At 36.0% G+C, this 8,699-nt stretch overlaps 1 long non-coding RNA gene across 1 annotated transcript; it reads left to right on the forward strand.

The window, feature by feature from the left end:
• Positions 1-4,853: 4,853 nt before the first annotated feature.
• LOC309798290 lies at positions 4,854-8,016 on the forward strand. Its single transcript, XR_014293049.1, has 5 exons — positions 4,854-5,063; positions 5,142-5,205; positions 7,414-7,491; positions 7,564-7,694; positions 7,933-8,016. It is a non-coding gene; the product is annotated as an uncharacterized lncRNA (long non-coding RNA).
• The last annotated feature ends 683 nt before the right edge of the window (positions 8,017-8,699 follow it).

Consider the following 8,699-nt stretch of genomic DNA (forward strand, 5'->3'; position numbering starts at 1 on the left):
TCGTAGTAACAGTATGAAATGGACGATATGAAAAATGCATGAAGGTTCTCAAAATAAGCTGGAAAGCATTTGAAATTATTGAAAACAATATTTTTCTATTGCAGACTCAGCAACATATGATTTATCGTAGCGTATTCAAAATTCATGAAATTTATGCAGTAGAACATAGGCCCTTCCATAATTCAATCCTTTAACATCTTTAAAGTTCTCTAGATTCTAGATCAGATTTTTTTTTTGGTTAGGTTCTTGGCTGCTTTGCCTTCTTCAGTACCGTCGAGCCTGGTTGCCTAGGGATAATTTTTTGGCGAACCACGCAAGTACCCGAATAAATAGAGCTTTATTGAATTTAAGTGATATCTAATGGCGAATTTATTCGTGCTGTCGAACCCTTCTATCATCTTTTATACTTTTTCGTTTTCTTTTTTTTTCACTTCATCTCTCAACGGTCATGTGACATTATCGCAAGGAGTTTGCGATTCTTCCTATATTTCACTGGCTTTCCTTAGGTTGTGAGAATAGGAACTAAGAAATAAAGGGGGTACAAAACACTTCTAAATGCTGCAAGCAATGTGATTGTATTATGCATCATATTAACATGAATGGACCTCGCATTCCCATAGTCGATAGTGCAGAGTTTTTGTATAATTCTTTCATATCCTCAACACTGCAAGTCTTGTTGTTATTGAAAAATTATCGCCTTTTATCTATAAACCAGCAGTTCCGCAACGACTTGTCATTATGGGTTGTTTTTGTTAAAAAATTCAGAAATTGCAGAGGTGTCAACACTTGCGATTGCCCATAGACGGCTGTGACAAGAAAATGTTAGAGATAAAATTACTCACACCCTGAAGATCGACGATGATTGGAAATGGACGATTAGTGAAGATAAATGTAACAATTTCAGCGTTTGCTAAACATAGTACTATTATATTTTTTTCCTAAAAATCGTAGTGAAAAGAAAAGTTAAAGCCGAGTTAGTGTATTCTAAATGGAAGTTAAATAAAAGATTTCATTTGTGATGTGTTTTAAAGAGAAAAATCCTAGTGTTTATAGTTTTGAACAAGTTCTCATTTTACAATTGAATAATTCTAAGATTTCAGCATGAATGCAATGACTACTGTTGATGATCATCGTCTGATAAGGTCTAGCGGAATTCTGTAGTTCATTTGACATCGACGGTTTTGTATGATGCTTTAATTTGTAACTATTCTCAGAGTTTAGTCATGTAATTCCATTTCAGTGTTATGATTTTTACAATTATTGTAAGAAAAACTATGCTTTAGATTTTCATAATCATCCAGAAGCATGGCCGCAGATCAGAGTGTTTTCTTTTAGTTTAATTGTGCATATTATTTTTTTCCTGTCGATATGGCCTATAACATTGTACTGGTGGTTTCAGAAACGTCTTTTTTCATCGTACATTGGTGATCCGATTTGAATCGTCCACAATTTTCTGGAAAAGAATAAGAATCCATTACTAATTTTTTTGTGAAAGTGATTCTTCCAAGCTATTGAAGGAGTATTAACTATTGTCAAGGAGATTCTTTTCTAAAATCTCGTATTTTTTCTTGTCTCCATACTGTTTTATACTAGAATTTAAAACAAAAAGTCTTTTTTCACTAGTCCTACCAGAATTCTAGGGTGTACACGACATATTAAATACAGATGTCCTCGCAATGACCTTTTCTCAAGAATCTTGAAATAAGAATTTGAGAGAGCTCACCTGTGGTCACCATCGATAGTTTTTGGCTTTCTAGATAAGAAAGAGTTTCTCGGGTGGTGTACGACTATGTTTCGTTAGGTAGAGGAGATTTTATGGCATTTGCTTATTATTGGTATTAATTTGTTAATTGAGTTATTGTATAGGGATGTGCACATAGTGGATAATATGGATAAGAATTGTATCGCCTACGGTAGACTACAGTTCGCCATTCACTAATACCGAATCGCACTGTTTTTAAACCACTCACAATCTTACTTATATAAGCAATGGTGGTGAAGTCTTAGTTTAACAGATATTAATCACGCATTCTTTTAAATTTATTAATTATTCAACGTTTAACAATAGACGCCCAGTAATTGTTTAAAAGCAAGAATTTAAAGGGTAAATTGAAACATATGTTCTACACAGTCTCTGAAAGAGGAATACTTCAGATAATTTGAAGAAAAGTCATGCATTTCTTCACAATTATTTCCGGTACTGTCTTTCACATTAGATAATTATGTCTAGGGGATCATCAATTATCAAAGTGCGCATAGCGCGATGGTGCAAGCCGCCCGGCACTACACATTGGATCGGTGGTTCCATTCTAAGCACCGTGTAAACCAAGCATTTCATTATCTTCATATAAGCAATTTGCTATTATATTTGTGTGGAAGAACAAAAATACACACTTGGTATACCGTTCGGCATTCGTAATGCAACGCAGAGGCCAAATACGTGATCATTCATTTCTATGATACCTAGATGGAATCGAGTATGTTCTGCATTTGATCAACACTGGGAGATTTATGCTTTACACTTGAAGTTCAAAAGTGGTCGTGGTTAATATTTCCACATTTCAACAGTTCATATTTGACAAAATAAGTACGGGAAATTCTCGGCGAAAATGAATTCGGATATTTTAAGAACTCTGATTTTTTGACACATAACGAACCATCTGTTTCCCAATCGGCTACGAGCGATTGCAGCGGTTTCCAGAGGTTTTTCACCTTATTTTTTGCAACCAGTCTATAGTAAATTCTACTTGACCTTTGTACTAACAGTGGCATTGCAAAAACTGTCCACTACACTAAATTACTTACAAAAAACATCTTTTCTGATGGGTTGATTTTGTAAAGAGAGATTATTGTTTTGGAAGATAGCATATGGTTAGAGCGTGCAGTTGATAAAGAAGCACATAGATGCCTATGTGCGAACGCAGAAATGCCTCTTGCTTATCACTGGAATTTGACACTTTCGGTCATTTTTTCAGTATGATAAGGTGATAAATCTTTAAGCAGACTTGTTTAGAGTGGCTGGGCTTTTACAGAGTACACGTTGATCAATGGGAGTCAACAGAGTCTCATTAGAAACAGCTATAAAGTCTTATTAGTACTTCACCTTTCAGTTTGAAATTTACAGCCAGTATCTATCCTACGAATCACTTCTAACAGACATTCCTCAATTCGTTCTCACTCAGAGCAAACCTAGAAGAGTCTTTTGAATATGACATCGCCAAAACGTATGTGAAAAACACATTCTATTAATTGTGAAATCGTTTTAGTGATAAAATCAACTGACACAAAGACATGCTTTGTACTGCGAACTCGTTTGCTTCTTCATTTAATTGTTACAAAACAACCTATGGATCCCGAAAACAATAACATGATAATTTTGGCTAAACGGTTTTCTCTCTAAAGGGCTCTTGCTTAAGTAACCTGCGCTCCTTTAACACATTGTGGCGCTTCTGCTGGACGTTGAAATAGTAAGTAATGCATGTTCGTTTCAATTGTTTTTTTAGCCATGTAGATTTCTTTGCCATATTCCACTCCTTCACTTGATTCCAATCGTTATGACAAATAACACTTGTCATACGGAATAGGTAGGTGTAAAAAACAACCAAATAGGCTCAACATGAATTCGAAAACACTTCAAAGAGGTATAAGCAAAATTTTTGCGATGTAGTTCTAGTAACATTTAGCAGGCACTAGCAAAAATAGAAGTGGAGCGATACAACAAAGCCTGTTGTCTGGTAGTGTTCTGTTCTCAACTGCTCAATTCTCTTTTATTATTGAAAAATTATCGTCTATCACCGAAAAACCAGCAAATCGGCAACGATTGAAAATTGGCCGTCGTCCAACGCGACTGCAATACGCTGGACGCAATGCGTCGCGTGTTGAATTTTAAATTCTATGGATGGCGTCGATTTCGTAACTTAGTTTTCCTAATTCTTTCATCGTGAACTGTCCCTCTCCTCTTAGTTACCTGTCAATCACTAAATATGTCGATTTGGGTTACATAATGTTTACAGGATCCACTCTAAATTCCATACAAGGATCTACCTCCATAAGAATATCATCTTAGCTAATGTTCTTTCTCTGTACATGATACTATTGAAGTCTCTCTTCATCTCTTATGCTGTAATTGCATATTTATTGAGCTTGATGTTGTATTCGTCCATTGTTTGTGGAAAAGTCTGCATTTTAAGGTGATCGAATTCGCTAAAGAATGCCCATGGACGATCGTCGACAGAGCTGGGTAGCGTATCACTCATGTTCAGAAGATTCTAGCAGCACTGAGAACCCTGATAATGAATCCACCGCGCCTCCTCCTCCTGCAATAAATCCTGTTCGTCTTATTGGGCAGCAGGCACAGCAATTGTTCATTTCCGTATTATTGCGATCTAGAAATGAATCTTAAATTATAAAAAACGAGCAAGTCCGAAAAAAAGGAAATTAGGCGTCAAATAGATGCGATAGTCGAGCAAAATTAGGCGTCGTCACGTGTTTACACGCTTTCAACTATTTAAACGATTCCTATCGCGATATATCGATGCTTCTTTGCCGTTCGTCCACACACTGTTTATCTCATGGATTCATAATGGGTTTTTTTAATTTTTTTTATTTTGCTTTTGTTGTGCTCTCTTCAGCGTACACGTGAAGAAGCGATTAGTATCTTCAGTAAGTCGACGTGTCAAGCCAGTTTTTTTATCCTTTCAGACAATTCTGGTAGCAAGTTGTCCACCCCGAAAGGATGGATAGCTCATGACCCTCCGGATATGGCAATCGTGGGGACTGGAAGTTTCCACCGTCACATGTTTTGTAAATATCTCATCATCAAAGCAGGTATAAATCATTATCATTTGGTAACCTCAAAATCTTCTGTATAAAAGGGCATTGCTGAGTGGGATAACCTCATTCAAGCAGTGCTTCACTCGACGAATTCGACTTGATGTGAAGCGAATAACCACTTCGGAAAGAAGAACGTCTGTGGACACTGGATTGGAGCCAGTGAGGATCCAATTTCCTCTTCGTCGCAAGCGTGTGTTGAGCGCCGTGCTTGACCATGTTGGCTATGAACGGTATGCATACACAACATCTATCTATTACAAAATCGATCCATTTATGGAGTAATTGAATAAGTTATTGCTCATTATCAGATTTGCAATGAAGAGGATATATCTCCATCACTGCTCCTAACCATCAGTCCACTGTGGATGCAAGGTACTGTTTTGCCAATATCTTTTGTTTCTGATGTACCTGGGTGTATATGCAGTTGATACTAGGACACTTTGAAAGGGTATAATGCAGTGATTCAAATAGCCTAGGTTAACATTTAGATTTTATTATTTTCTCCATGCTAGCCTTCTTAGTAATGTCATTCTTTCGACGAGTAGACGAAAGTGATCATTTCACTTCAATTTATATCTAGACAATTAGTAAGAGAATCTCGCATTAGTCGACATGGTCAATGAGTGAGAAGAGCGATCGACATTGTTAACCATTTCGTTATTGCATTTTCTTTCCAAAAACGCTATTTCGGCATACACTGATTCAGAGCAGAGCAAAAAATCGAGATTTCACATGAAATCTTTATCTTAACTCAGATGATATTAATGGCTATAATAATTGTTTTGTTAGGATTGAAACTGAAATACCATTGCGAATCGCTTTTTAGAGTCGTGGCCATCTGCAGATTCAATATGTTTTGTTGTTGCCCATTTATAGAAGTGAAAAATATTGCTACTCTCTAGCAAGAATTAAAGTCAAGCGCTAGCAAAACAACCTTCAAAAACGCTTTAGAACCCCTAGCTTAGGCCTCAAAAAAAACCCAGATTCGATTAGTATTCTACATTTTAACTAGTGGCGAACCACAAATCCACAAGTCTCACTCGAATATCGACTACAATCTGTGACAGTTTTAAAACATCGAATAAAGAAACTGACCTGAATTGACCTGACCATGAATTTTGAGGACTTTATCTGAATGTCTATTATACATCTAACATTTCCAAGCTTCTTTCTGTTGGTATTCTGAATTCCACAGAGATGTGAAACTTGATTTACAGCCTCGAGAAGATCGTGAATACTGCCGTTTAAAAATACTGGTCTTGCTAAGAGAGAACATTGTAATTGGACACGAGAATCCTTTAATGGCGTATAGTGGTACTTCTACAGCTTAAGAAAAACATTAAGCCCTGCGTGAATAGTTCAGACGTTCGAATCTCACTTGAGCTAGGCGTATTAAGAAATCTTTGAATCTCATGGAACTTTTACCTACTGTTCAATTTCGGCGTTGTGAGGTTGTTAGGTTGTTGTTCCTTCTTTGGTTCACGTATCGGATGTTTCGCTTCCATCATAGCCTATACGTATTTAACTTAATTTATCCTTTTATTCTATGATTATCAAGATCATTAATGTAAACTTTAATACAAACTAGGAAGTAATCCACTGCCCGTTCAAGTAATCCATGAAATGATTCAACCAACAACTCAGTTCTCAAATGTACAATGACAAGATGATAAGTGAATCCGCTTGTGTTATGAAAAGACCAAATTGAGATATGGCGCTAGACCTCGCGTGATATAGAGACAATTCTTTTTTTTATTCATTTTTGGATTTTTGAAGTTTATGCAATATGCGGCAAGAGTATGCCAAGAGATGTACTCAACCGAAATAAACTACCCCCATAATCTTAAACTGCTTTTTATAGTAAATGTGTATGTTTATGAAGAAGATTTTAAGCTTAAGCAAATTTTTTTGCTTCTTGTACATAAACAGGTCAGAGCCCTACTTGACTGTGTCACTCAAAAAAGACCAGTGCTAAGACAACTGGAAATCGTCGTAATTTTCAAAAAAGGGGAACCTGTTGTGAATCTTCACAGAAAGATCTGTGGAAAACTCAGAGAGCTAATAGAAAAGTGGGATGATGACAATTCTTGCAATGTGGTTGAAGTGAGTGCTCTAATTGTATAAATTCTAGAAAACAGCGTTTTCTTTTCTTCATGACTTCCAGATAGAATAGGTAGGTGAGCAAAATGTGCATACTGTTTTTGAAAAATTTTTTATCCGAACGGAAGGGGTAAAAAACTGTTGTACGATTTCCTACCGAAATTCTCACATGTAATCCATCCTTTGTAGATAAAATTAAAATTCATTACAAACTTTTCATAAATTCAGACTATTAGCCGCATTAGAAAGTTCTACATAATATTATACACGCAATTAAAATCTATGGGAAAATATTTGTTCTGAGATTCTCGAGCCTTGGCTTCGCGACATAAATGAATTGACCGATGCGTTAGTATATGCGATCAATTGAGGGCAGCTACAAATTGAAAACCAAGGAATGATGGCAGAAAAAATAGCATCATTTCTATGGATTCATGGTTTTTATCGTATTTTCGTTTTTTGGCACTACAATAGTTTCAGTCCGTCGGATTTCGTGCGGCAAAACAACGACGCGTATATTTCACAGCTCAATCTCATGAACGAAATCAAAATCTTCCGGTTTGTGACCTGATTCTATCAGGCTTATGTGGACGAATTTTTGAGCACTTCGTCTATTATTTCTATTTCTAGGCGAATCTTTTGAGGGGATCCCATTCTGTGCCGGCTTCATTAGATGTACGGTGGATATGATCAACGACGAAGATGAAAATCAAAAATAGGACACTATTAATTTAACGCTGTTTACTGATTCTATTGTTTTGGTAAGTCAGTTTTACCCAAGTTGCATTGTATATATATATATATATATATATATATATATATATACACGTATATATATATGTATACAATGCAATATATATATATATATTTATGTACATATATCAGTAAGAAAATATACATACATACACAAATATGGATACGCACATAAATATGCACAGATATACGCATACACATACACAGATGCTGAAGCAAACTGTAAAATGCGGATGTGAACTTTAGGTTTGCAAAAAGCGTCGCTTATTTGGAGAAAGTCATGGTTGAGAAGAACAGCTAGGACAATGACGATGCAAAGATGTTTGAAAAAACCGTTGGTATTGATATGTTCTCAAATATTGACTAGATTTAAAATATAGACTTCACTTATTTACGTTGTATTTGACAATCTACATGAATTACGCTAATTCACACAACGCTTTTATTGAAGGAGTCGTTTCAGCTAGAAATTTGTTATGGTAATACATGCAGAACAATTTCGAAAAATGAAGTTCGTTAACTGCCCACGACTGACAGGTGTCTCTACTCAACTTGAAGTATTCTATGAATAACACCTTAGAGTCAAAAGTAAGCACAAATCAAAAACAAAGGAAAAAAGCAGGTGGCAAGCGAACCAATGAATTTCGAAAAGGACGGATATATTGTTGGTAAATTGCGTAATAGTTCTTAAGTCCCACTTTTCACAATTACCAATCTCCCAGCAGATTGAGCCTTCCAGAGAGCTTTCTTTTGAACAGTTCAATCCTATGAGTAAGCGGTCTTACACTATAGACACAAAAAATTCATTTACCAAAAACGCATGGATGCTGCTTCAAACTGTAACTGCGCTTCGTCAATAGGTCTATTGCTGCCCATTTATTGAAAATCATATAACGGTCACTGGTAACTCATTATTCTGCATTTAAAAACTAGGGAATTCGAATTTATTCTAGTTTTCAGATATGTGTGTTGTTCCAGCAGAAACAGAAACAGTGGAACGTACTCCCTCTGTT

The sequence above is a fragment of the Mesoplodon mirus genome (genome assembly GCF_964341445.2).
Source record: "Mesoplodon mirus genome assembly, contig: HAP1_SCAFFOLD_2589, whole genome shotgun sequence".
NCBI classification, from domain to species: domain Eukaryota; kingdom Metazoa; phylum Chordata; class Mammalia; order Artiodactyla; family Ziphiidae; genus Mesoplodon; species Mesoplodon mirus.